Below are 13,787 nucleotides of genomic sequence, written 5' to 3'. Positions count from 1 at the left end.
GACAAGATTTAGAAGAGAGGATTGATACCACTCTCATACTGTAAATATATAGCTGTAACCAGCATCTGGTAAGCTTAGTGCTAAGCTGGCAACATCTGGAAGTCAGCTTCATATTTACCCTATCAGAGTGGTATGAATCTAACTCGTGGCAAGAAAGTGTATAAGGCTGTTTCCAAAAATGTCAAACCATTCCTTTAATTTTCATCAAAGCAGACTGGATATTTCTTTTTAGTTTCTGTATTGAATTACTGACATTCAGGAACTGCTATAAAACCTAGTTTTTTAGATCTATATTCCCACATCATCTTTGACCTAAATATGATTCAAGTGAGATATTATCTCAAACCCTAAACATCAAATTGCTTTTCAACTTGGATTATCAGGAGAGACAAAAAATCTGAAATTACTTTGTGAATGCCAAAGAGAATTTTCTCTCTCTGGACTACAGTTATTTTTTGTAGGTTTGTAAAATCTACAGTGGCTTCTTCAATCACAGGCTTACGTGACCCTGTGATGCCACCATACAGACACAGATATCACTGGAAAGGGACAGATGCAATCTCCCTGCTCCTTCTTTGTATGTCTGAGGCTTCATACAAAGAAATCATTAAAATGATTCAGGTGTCTCTGCTGCGTGGAGCGGGTCAAAGCAGAACAATGACGACCCCGATGACTCTGACCACTGGAGATGGAGACGTCTGCCTGTTGCCCACCCAAAGATAACACCTGCATCTGTTCCACCAGCTCAGAGTGTGTGTATGTGTGTGTATGTGTAGCTCTCTTGAATATTTCATTCAGGTCAAGGGCAAAAAACACTTGTTCGCCAATACAATGACTAACAGACCCGCTAATGGCAGGCATATGGGCAGGCAAAGCGTGGTTTTTAATTGATAAATTAGATGAGTGGTTTTTATTCAGCTATCCAACATTTAGGTATATTTTCAATTTATTGTTTCCACTGCTAGGATATCATTTCAGTTGTCCCCTGAGCAGAGAAAAACAACAGAGTAGACAAATAAGTCCATTTTATATCTAAATAAATGGTGGCTGATGGGTAATGTTAGCCATTTGTGCTCTTTCCCATTAACGATTGTCGCTCCCACAATATTTTACAGCTGCGTCACTTGATGACACTCCAGGGGAACAGATGTGTTCAAATGAATTTACAGAGAACTCTGATGTGAGAGAGATGGTTTTTCATTATTTTCCTGTCATTCTGCTCAGTGCAAAGTCATCAGCTGTACAGCGAGAGGTTCAAAGCCCAGGAACAAACCATTTCAAAGTCTTAGCGTAGTTAAACAGCATGTACCAGACTACACAATAACACATGAGTATTCATTATTATGTAAATTAGTGTGGTCTCTTTAGGGGCTCCATGATTTCATTTTCAATTATAACATTTTTTCTGTCACCTTACAAGTTTTCTTTTCTCTTTCATTGTTTTTTGAACATCAAAACCGTAACAGCCTGGGTATTAAATTAAAGCCCAAATGGAAGTTTCAGAGGACGCCTTAGAGAAATTTGGTTATGCTATGTCACACCAAGTGAAAAAAAAAACTCATTAAAGGATTTATAAAACCTTTGTGAATGAGCATGCTGCCAATTGCTTCACATGGGTGTCTGTCCTTTGGATTTTATTTAAAATGTAAAACGTTTCTTAACTTACCTTAACCTCGTTTAAATGAAAGCTCTATGCAGTATTTCCCTTTGTTTTATAACACAAATATGCAACCACAAATATATACAATAACCACCCTTCACAAATGGTACATACATTTGTAAAGAAAAACAAAGAAAAACAACAAGCAGCACAAAGATTCGTTGCAGTAGTTTTATTGGTCCCATGTCTTCAGTAACGAATAAAACTGCTGTCATGCAAACCAAGCCTGTCACCAAAATTGACATTATCTGTGAATAAAGCCTGATATAAGGTAAACATAACTATTTAGTTAGCTGACTATACAAAAAGCGCCAAGATAATTATTCCAAACAGATTGTTGGCTACATCTCCTGGCAAATGTGTTTGCAGCTTGCATTAATATTTATTGGGTTACTGTGTGTCGAACTGCTGAGGCATATGGGATGGCTTAACTTTAACAAAAAAGAGAAAAGTAGTTATGACTTTACAGCTGCTTTCTACATTTTAAAACAACACAGAATGAATTAATCAAAATGATTGTACTTTTTTTTTTTGCCGTTTTAGCCTTTTTTGTAGCCTCTAATGAACATTCTTTGTCTTGTTTTGTCATTGTGTGGACAAAAAGTCAAACAATCCAAATTCATTATTAAGTAATAAATGTACAGGCAACATTCAATATAGCGATCATTCACTTATTTCTGTTTAAAAATACAGGAATCAATGTATTATGACTGCACTGAGGTTGGGGTCACCTTTGCTTTAATATTCAGTATAGTGATTTATGAGTCCTACAGTATGGCCCAGTAGAATCTGGCTAAAAGACAATATGCAGATCTACACAAGGTTGCCTACATATACAACATGTGTCGTGGTGAGTTTCCTTTGTAAATACAACACATTTTGATGCATTGTACTCAGTCGATTTATCATCGGTTTATCATCAACCAATGCAATTATGATAAAGAGGAATAATGTAGGAGTTGAATTATAGTCCATGGCCAGTATCTCATAAGGTTTAAAAGGCAACCCAGAACTGTATTATATCAACAGTATGTTCACTTCTGTAATGGACTGATCACAGTCTTGATCTATCTATCACACTGGCATGCATGCACAGACAAGAAAACAACAGAATAATTGTGCACAATGCACTGCAAAAGTTGTGTGTTTATGAAATAATAAAACACAATGAAAGGGCAACTTGAATGAATAAATCCATCTGGAAATACCAGAAGAAAAACTCTATAGGGCTATAATAGGCAGTCCTGTTGCAAGAATCATAATCAATCGAATCATAAGATAACATAACATTTTTTGTGACTAATATCATGTTATGAGAAAGTAACAGTGTTGTTGTTTTTTTTTAAAATAAATTAATGTTGTAAGGTTACTATGGCTCTTAAAAAAGGGTTATTTGTCACATTTTGCAATCCGCATACAAACAAATAGCCTCCTTTATTATATTTAAAGATTAAACGTATAATATCTACGCATCACATTTTGGAGATTCATTTTGTAAAACTGATGGTGAAGTTCTAAACACAACATCATGTAGAATATGCTCACATGCAGTAATCAAAAACAATACGCAAGGAACAACAATTCTATCAGTAGGACAACTATGATTAATTAACACTACATATATGTGTTATGCATTAAGGTGGTCATCAGCTGATCAGTTTTATTAATTCAATTATTGGAAATCTGAGTGCAATTATAAAATAGGCTGTGACTTACATGCACAGATATCAAATGTTCACTCCAACAAAAAAAAAATGTCTGTGATTCACATGTACAATATGTGCAAATGACTTCATTTAGAAACCAAAGGGAGGTAAAAAGGGGAAAGATGGAGCAACATATGCTGTGACAATTAATAACATTACAGGCTGTGAACCTTCTGCATCGTGTCTTTCAACCTACATCATTGCATGCAAACCGTGCAATCACTTAGCAATATTTCTCATGTGGTAGAAGAAAATTACCCATGAGTGCTCATAATGGAGACATGAAATGTATCTAATCTCCCATGAAAACTCACTGGGGTTGACACTAAGGTTTACATGCTACTGCAAGTGTCAAAAGTGTTTAACATATATTAAAGTGTTTCATATGTTTGAGTGTGTGTTTGTACGTACATTGTGTTTATGTGTATATTTCTAAATCCAGAACAGTTGGTCCAGTGCCAGAGTTTACGTCAATCTATACATTTCTATAATAAATTATTTTTAGCTACATTAGAGGCATGGCTTAATGGATAGCAATGATCAGCTCAGTCGGTTGGCCCACCGCTTTGGTTCAAAATGAAATGTCCCAATGGGAGTATGTCTATGTTCCCTAACCTCCAGCCCTAACCCTCGAAATGGGGAACATGGGACCCTTGGACTATATATCTTACTGACTTTGGTAGGTTAACATTGAGTGAAACATTTTGGATGGATTGCCATGAACTTTGCAACACACATTAATATTCCCTCAATATGAATTGATAACTTTGGTAATCTCCCGACTTCATTTAGTGGCATCATCAGGACAAAATTTTAATCTTTTCAATATTTTTCTCTTTGGTTTCTTCGATCTCTTTGTCGGTTTAATTTCCGCTCTGATGATATGCTCTGTGTTTGTGGAAGTCCTGACATTTTCAAAGTATTTGATCAGTGACAATTTTTAATGTTTACTCATTTAAATCAAACAAGCACTTAATTAGAACATGGATATCTTTACTTTAAAACACTGTACAAGTTGAAGCAACCTCATTAATTTAGCTATCAGCAATTCAGCAATGCTACTGAGTGGCTATCATTCATCACAAAAGCATAATGCCAGGAGGCTCTTTTATTTAACACCCAGCAAAAGTTACAATCTGATCACTAATGTCTGCCTTCCTTTAAACCGAGAAAATAAAATACCTATTAACCTTTTATATTGCTCAGTGCATATGTAAGAGTTGGAGTCCCAGAAATCATTAATAAGTCGCACTCAAGTGGCAGATCTAAGACCTTGCAGTTATGCATGTGCACAGAAACTGACTTGATCAGGTTCCCTCATCTGCATACAATAAAACTGTGCAGTGAGCCATTAAGAAGGATGAAGACAAGGTAGAAGACTTATGAAGGGTCTATATTGTCTTGACCAACAAAGGCAGGAAATTAATCAGTCAGTCTTGAGCAGTCATTGAGCTGCCTGTTGGTGGTAAAAGCCTCCCTCTCTTTTTCTGGCTGATGGCAACATTAGACAGGTTCAGACTGGATCTCTGTCTGGAAACCTCAGGCTGTAACTGTGTAGTCAGGCACACTGCCTCAACGGAAAGACGCGAAAACTGAAACCGTGCTTTCAGTGTCTAAAGAAGATAGATAATATTCTCATAAAAGAAAAACAGACTCATTATTTTGATGAGAAACAGCTGGTGTGCTGCCAATTAGGCGCTGAATTTACATTATTAGTGAAATTTGCTGCTGGCAGTGATGGTTTTTTTGTGTGTGTGCATGAGTTCAGAAAGAAAATTGGCTCTCGACAGACAGGCTTCCTTGTCCACTCAGTACTACAGAAAATATTACTTTGGCAAAAGTTTTGAACTGCAAAACAACATATATGCAGAAAAAAACAAGTCAGTGTAAAAAAGCTGGCAAATCAACATGGCAGATGGAATGAAAAATGTGAGATGTGATTGTGCTCTTCAAAGGCTCAGGTCTGTGTTTTATCCAGCTTTTTAAATCAATAAATCATGAAAGTTTAGTTGCACAGATGGCATTTTCATTCCATTCAAATTAGATCATAAATTTCAGTGACTACACCCGAAAGTTTAATGTCATCAAATGCATGTTGAGGCTTCTGTACTGAACTCCCACTAAACCTAGAAAGTTAGTTCCCTAATAATAACATGGTAGTCAGTAACAGTCTCAAAGGCTAAATGAAAAATGAGACCTTGTGACCTTTCCTCAACAATGATCTTCATATTGCTGATTTAAAATTCAGAGGACATTTTCACTCTTTGAGGGAGGTCATGAAGGTGAGAGGGGTACTGAACAGGAAGGCATTTGAAATGATAATTTTATATGTCGAAAAATATTGTTGTCATTTAAATTCATCATTCTGATAAACTTTGCTGAATTAGCATTCACCCTTTTACAGATTGATAAGCATTTTTTTTCTCCAACATGTTTCTTCTGTCAAAATGAGCTTTTCATTGTGCGGATTTCTAATCAGTAGTTCAGTCAGAAAAAATGGCACAAACAAACTGCGGTGGAATACATTTGTTAGTCCTTAACTTCTTTGGGAAGTCTGTGACATTTGTAAAGTTGTGCTGGCATTCTGAGAGTAAAATGTTAGATGAGATAAAAATGTGCTTATTTTCTTTCCTTTTTGCACTCATGTGTGTACTGGTACGTCTGGTTTTTAATGCGCTTTGGTTATAGTCACAGTGTCAGATGCTCGATCCTCGTATCCTCAAGACGCACTTGAATTTTTCATCCCTATGCATCAATAAAAACTATTACACAGGAACACATCTTGGTCTTTAGTTTGTTACTTACATTTATTAACTATCCACATATTAACTTTGGCTGTCTTAGAGGAATTGTGTACATTTGGCTTGTTCAAGGTTACTTGTTAGAGCCATGAGACTTAACTCATATCAAACCATATCAATGAGCTATAAAAACGTAAACACAGCACTACAAAGTTTGACAATATGCTTATTTGTATTCCTATTGAGAAAAAGTTTGTGGTCTTACGGAGGGTTATGTGCCAGACTATTTTTTGGCCGTCACTTTATTAAGTCCTTTTGTTGCTGTGAGGTTGCCAGGCAACCAGTGAAACACATTTCCAAAATAGTCAAACCATTCCTTTAATTCTCAGCATTTGTGCACTAAACATTCAGTACCAGCCTGTTGTTTCCTTGCTGGGTGAAAATAATGAGGAGATTGTTGCGATCAGGGGTAAAACCGAAAACCACTGAGAACTATTTTGTGAATTGTTCTTTTGATGTTGAATAAATGTTGGTTCATTACAACTGAAATTGTTCCTGCAAGGGGAATGTCATTTTTTTTACACCATAATATCATATTGTGAAATTGTTCCTCCTGCATGTTACCTATGACATTGTTGATAAGTTGTTCCCTCTGCAATAGGAAACAATGAGCACTTTTTAAAATGTGTGCATCTGCTCCCATCTAAATTGTATCTCCTCATCTCTGTTGGCTGTTTATGACGTTACATGTGTCCCTGGCCACTGCAGTTGTGGAAACTTTATTTAAATTAGATTGCTTTATAGCTCCCAGTGTCTGTAAAGCACACAGTTGTCAAAATATTTGTTGGTTTAACGTATAATTAGTGACAATAACGATGTCTCTTTGTGCAATTGTGGGAGAAAAACACTACAAGCCTTTCAGCTGGTAAACAGCAGAAAAGCCAACATACATAATCAATGGATGGAATCATTTTGTGAGTGAAAATAGAAAAAAGAGCAATTCATTCTTCCTTTGCGAATTCAAAGGCATTGTGAATTATATTGTAAACAGTTGTTCAGATTAGTCACGTATAAATCTATCTGTTGATTAACCAGGACCCTTGACAGTTAACCCCCCCGCCAACACACACACACCTCTTTGTATAATGTTTCCTCCAACTAAGTAAAGATAATGAGGTGGACTGTGGAGTCACACCTTAATTTATATTCTGCAAGTAACAACCAAATCCCGACCTGAAGTGTTCTGGGGTTTTTAGCATTTAAATCAGGAGAGATTTAATTTTGAATACACAAATATATTTAATAGACATGTGCACAATGAAGATGAGAAATATGAAAAATCTTTGGCGATTAGACCCCATTGTGATGCTATCATATTTGAAGGGGTTGGTGAAGTGTGTGAAGCGGTGGTGGTGTTGATGAAGGACTGAAGAGAATGCTGAAGATCTGGATATGATGAGGAGTGGACTTCTGATGCGCTCAACCTGGTCACTGGATATGATGAACTGGAGGTGAATGGGGTGGAGGAGGGTCTCAACAATTTCACACTGAAATGACCCTGAAAGCAGCAGTGAGAGAACAGATTTATAGTTAGACAGCAGCAACATGATTGGTGGCTGGACGAGATTGTGGCTGAGTCTGATTGGTTTAACTTAAAGAGTAAACACCCATAGTCAGCAAATAAGAAGGAGAGTGAGAGAATTGTCAGTGAATGAGGCATAATGAGAAGGTCTTCCTAAGATTCCTCTTTATGCATCACACATTTGAATCTTAGATAGCTGACTTTTAGATTTTTTGCAAATTAAGTGCTAATAATGCACCCATTTTTCCCCCTAAAACCCTCTGTAGCCCAATGCATGGCTTTATAACATCCAGACTTCCAGTTCATAAATATCACTATACAGCTCTCTTTAAAGTATCTATTCAGGTAGTATGTTCGAACCTTACAGTATTCATCTGACCCTGTGAACACCTCGCCCACGCTCTGCAGCACTGACACTGGCATACAGTCCAACATGGCATACAGAACAAGATTTTCCATGGCCTTGGACTTCCTTGATTCACTGACCTCATCCAACCCTTGGACTCCTTCACTCCTCCCACACTCTCTCAGGGAGGAGCCCTGTCTTCTGTGATGAACTCTGCTCCGGTTTGGTCAAAGGGCTTTTAAGGTTATAGATTGAATCTTGCTCCAGGACCTGCAGGACCACAACCTTATGTAATTTATTTCAGACCTCTCTTTTAAAGCTTGCATTCCACCTATCTTTTGAAGCTTTAAACATTTTTGTGTACATTTGATGTTTTTTGTTTGTTTGTTTTTGGGTATGAGGAGAAGGGGCATGCTTTATTCCATTCACCTGGTCATACTGCTATGGATATTTCAGCCTTAAGCTAAGTTTGCATCTAAATTCTGTCTCCAGTGCTTGCTTTAAAGTCTACAGTCTGAGACGTGCTAGTTTGCAGCAAGTACTTAGGTTCAATGGGAGAGTTTGCTGGAGTTGCCCCCACTTCCATGTTCATTTTGTAACTAAGAAATGACACATAACAGACGAAAGAATAGAGCACGTTTACAAAAATGCATTTTCTGACATGACGTTGATCCCAAACTAAATATTTCACTAAATGTTAAATGTTTAGTTTTTTGAAATTAATATTTAACTTGATCCTACACTATTGAGTTTGCCAAACTAAATATTTAACAAAATCTTACATTAAGGGTTTGCTAAACTAAATATTTAACTAAAGTTAAATGTTGAATTTGTCAAACTAAATTTTTCACTAACTGTTGTAGGCATTGCTCTCTCTCACTGTCGTCCTGCATTAAAATATTTTCTACCACAGGACAGGTTTCGGGTAACTCTGCTGTATTCAGTTAACGCTTCACTCTCGAAGAAAAACAGGTAATAATAAAAAGGTGAATACGGTTTAGTAATGTAATCAGGCCTAAATAAAGCAGTTAAACAGCAGTTAATGTAAATATAAAAAGCGCCACTGGTTCCTCCACTCAGTAATACAGACATCCGAAAACTTCAGACAACACTTTTTCTTATATCTGAGAAAAAAGGGCCTTTGATTCTGATAGAAACCTTTGCAGTGAATTTAATTTTGACCTGAAAATAATACATCCCAATTCTTAACAACATGCTGCTTTGAGATTGGAGGCCGCCTCAGGCTTTTCTAAGCAAGAGACTTTAATTAAAAAACACTTATGTGCAGTTTTTTTCACTGATGATTATATTCAGTGGCAGCCAAAAGAACAAAGCTGCTTTAGTAACCACACTAGAAATATTCAATAATGAATACATGTACAAATACCCCTTGCAAATTCACAACACAGAAGGGCAAAGATGAATGTTTAAAATGAAAACAGAAAGGTAATGGAGTCATAGCTCGAATTACATAACATGAAAAAGATTTCTTTTGTTAAAATTTGAGGTTAATGATTATATTTTATATTTTCAGTTTCTGGGATGTTCATCTGTGATCAGTGATGATTTGGAAAATGATCATTTATACTAGTAAATACAAGACTGACCCTTTGTAAATCTGTGCTCTTTCTGCATTATGTAAATTGTCCTTTTTGAAATTACTAGTGTTTGAGTAACGGTCCACTTTTAAAAATGTCATTGTGTCATTGAGGCTGCAAAAAACAATATAACAATTCTAACACAAGTAGGTGTGACATAAAAGCTTTTGTTTTGTGAAATGATAATGCTGTTTCTAATGTGGCAGCACAGATGGTTCCACAGAGCTTGAATATTTATACTCACTCAGTGTCCATCAACTCAGGCCAGAATTTCAGAGAGCAGACCGGGTCAGGCTGGGCTTTCCCAATGAAGAACAAAGACAATACAAATGCAAGCAAATGCAAATCCATGTATTAGGCTACTTATCGCTTTTAACCGAGTCCACATATTCGGTATACAATAGATCTGAAGGAAAGAGAGAAAAAGTTGACTGGCTCAGAGTTCGGTCAAATCTGACAGTATCACCTTTTGGAGCAGTTACATAATCTTGAACACAGCACAGAGGTCAGGTACAGTGACTCATTTTTTAAAAAGAGTGACAGCCACCTTTCTTGAGATCTGGTTTTAGCTGTAACCTGACTCTTTGTGTGAGTTGTTTGGCAGAAAATGAGGAACCTTTTTTAGAGGGAGGTTGCAAGGGAGCAGGCAGAGAAACCTTTTCTCACAGACCTTTAACAGACCATTTTACATGTGTTTTTTAAAAAAGATATATTTATTTGACTATTTGTGTGTTAAGATAGAAATTGTATAAAAAATGAAAAGAAATTGTTTAGAAAAAGAGGTATAATTAAATCATTTTGCACTTAAAAGAGTACTTAAAAGAAATATAATTATTTTACTTGTTAAAAGGAATCATATGAGCACTGAAGATTCTGTTTTTTCATGCTGGTAAGAAACTTGCTAGTGTAGCCTCGAGTTGCTAACCACAACCTGAGTTGAGGTCTGGTAACCACTTCTTTTAAACTTTAAATTGCAATATATTTATTTGTCTACATATTCTTTAGATTTTAGACACAAATGCTACATATTGAACAATATAATCAAGTTCAGAGATCCTTTTGCTACAGTTAACCAGTCTTTCTCTGAGCTCTGATCCACAGGGACCAGGGGCCAGAGGTCCTCTGGAAGAGTCTAATCTAACCGTAACTTTAAATTAGTAACTGTACATCAGCTGCCAAAATGAATCCCAATAATGAATACCAGATGAGTTTTTTCACATGACCTCTGCCTACTCTGCTAACAACCAAAGAAAATAACAAAATGCATCAGAAATGGACAAATATATTAGATTCTTGGTGTTAAACCAATATGGAAAGTTTGGCACTGTGGTCAAAACGCTTGTGATGTTTTGTGGACTATTTGAAACGACACCAAGTCTGTTCCAGATTTTGAAATAATCCTAAATGGTCAGAGAAGAAATTAAGATATCAGACAGTGTTTTCCTGCTATCAGGAACAATGCGGTTCATTAAGTAAAAATATTTTTTTTTCCTCTTTTTATTATAATATTATGGTTTATATTATATCATGCCAGGTGGGTATTCATTTAAAAATCTTTGACAATTCCATTGTCTTTAAATTGATGTCATGTAACTCACTCAAAGTAGTGTTACTAAATGGGTAAAATAAATATCTACAAAGATCCAACACAGAATCGGAATAGAAGATAAAGCATAGACTATGAAATCAGCCAGCCAAAACATTTAAACCAATTTACTTCATACAATTATAGATGTATAATATATTGTGAGCACTTAAGTAATTTCTTTGAACTTGTGCATGCCAATATATACTTCGGAACATTAATTATTTTGTCCCGCAGTACACAGACACACAGAACCTTGAAGACCCTAATAAGTCAGTAAGATGTCTCTTGTTTTTCTCTAAAAAGTGATAATGAGAGGCATTTAATTGCCTTAAGTCAATGTTTTTTTAAGGATTTCTGCCAAAGGGAACATCACTTCAAACCATTAATAAATAATGTGAGCAAAAAATTTACCCACATGCCAAATTATGTGCTTCTATTGCAATGTTTTTTAGCTTTTCCATGTAATATTACTAATTAAATTATAACTGTAGTATTCAAATGATACTTCCAAACTAAAATAATTGTGAACTTTATAAATGTGTCAAATCAAGAGACTCCTGTTATTATTTCATGGTTAAATTATGTACAGCAGCCCACACAGTGTACAGTTCACTGTTCAGGAACAGGAACAGTATGTGGCCTACCTTGGAAGAATTTTTAGACTGTGACAGTAATTCAGCTGCCCTGTTTTAGATGAAGACAGTTAATTTAGGATATGCATGCAGCAAATTAACAAAGCCCACATGTGTGGGATGCATTTCCCTCCAGCAACACAATGTTTCTTTAGGCTCTCATTGATCGAATGGATATCTTGACAACTTAATGTGGCTCCAGTAATTCTCTTAAATTGTCTTTTTGGAATACAGCCCAATACTGAAGCCCAGTAATGTCTGAACTACATTAAAACTGGGCTTTAACCCTTTGGCGCTGTTTCAGGTTATGCAATAGCTAATCATTCTGAGTGCTTAAGAGTTTATTAGGATGCTTCTCCACTTAAAATAACATGACGAGCCACACTGATCTGCATAGCTGGTTTACCAGCAATTCCTGCCTTTTACACAGTTATACATTTTTGATGGCTTCATGCATGTAAACATTTAACATGAAATCTTGTTAACGCGCTCATCATGTCAGAACATCTACATACAGCAGCTTAATAGTACTTCTTCTGGATTAAATCCTTGTTATAGGAGTAGCAGCAATATAATAAAGCTATGTCACATTGATTCAAAGCTATATTCAGATAAGTCAGACAATAGCCAAGTTTGAGAGAAGTGACAGCACTTCGGTCAATTGACATTTCATACTGAAAAGGAATATGAGTAAAGGAATGACTGAAGTTAAAAGACAGGTGATAGAGTTTCGAGACAGGTGAAAATCATTTTAATTTAGACCATGTCAAGATCCTGTCAGACTTTGAGGGACAGCCGCATTGTGCAAAGAGAGAAAGTATGAGGAACAAGTCCTATCACGTCTGTATACTGTAGACATCAGCAAATCAATTAAAGTGAGACTGAATCTATTGTGCTGCAATGTATCTTTTATACACTGCACTTGTGTAATTGCAGGCACATGTTTACACAAACTTCAGATTTCACATTTTCCTAATGACCAACAGCGAAGCACTTTCTTTCCCTTGCTCCAAACTAGCAAGACAGCCTACAGCATGTGCCTCATTGTAATTAATGCTCTAATAATATACTGCGCTCACCTCACATACACAGGAATCTAATAGGTATAGTACAATAAATTATATTTAATAATTAGAGTAGAACCATAACAAGCAGAAAAAATTACTTACGCTGATACTCACTTACCTTTCCTTTTTGTAGAGCAATAACATATTATCATTTTCATAACCATTTTCATCACTTTACAGTAGACCCCTGTAATTTTCCTTACTCTTATTTACAACTATTTTTTTCATCACATCCTCTGTGAAACTTTAGCCAAACTGTTCCAATCAGTATCCAGTCAGAAGAGTCGACTGAGTCCAGATATCTGATGGGTACATTCTCAGGTATTGGCTCTTAAAAATATTATTTGCAAGCACGCAGAGTTTCAAGGCAGAGAGGGCAAACAATTTGTGAACTGAGTTGGTTCACATTTTGCTTTGAAAGTTGTTTGGATGGGACTTTTTGTACACATGCTGTGTATCAGCCAGTATATTCAACCCACCAGGTTGTCTTTCTGAAGAAAACAAGGGAAGCTGAACTGTTTGTGTGGTGTATTCACGCTGTTTGTGTGTGTGTATGTGTCTGTTGTAGCCGTTTCTTTTGCTTTCCAGAGCTAAACTATAGGGGTTGTGTTGCTAACTTCAGGTGTTTGCAGGAGTACATATTTAGTTCAGCAATGATATAATTCCTTAATGTATAACCAAAAAGATTATCTTATTTTTGGTATATTGCGATTTTTATTGCTATTTTCCCGTGCTCTGGTTTGGCACCTTTTAGTCTTGAACACATGAGTATATTTTAGTATAAAAATTTTCAGGTTGCAGCTTTGACAAGAGCTTTGAATTCAAATGTCAGTTTTTACTCAGATAGAAACAAAGATTTCTGCAAAG

This window comes from Dicentrarchus labrax, unplaced genomic scaffold (genome assembly GCF_905237075.1).
Source record: "Dicentrarchus labrax unplaced genomic scaffold, dlabrax2021, whole genome shotgun sequence".
Lineage (NCBI taxonomy): Eukaryota > Metazoa > Chordata > Actinopteri > Moronidae > Dicentrarchus > Dicentrarchus labrax.
The sequence above is the reverse complement of the archived record's forward strand: the minus strand, read 5'-3'. Positions refer to the sequence as shown.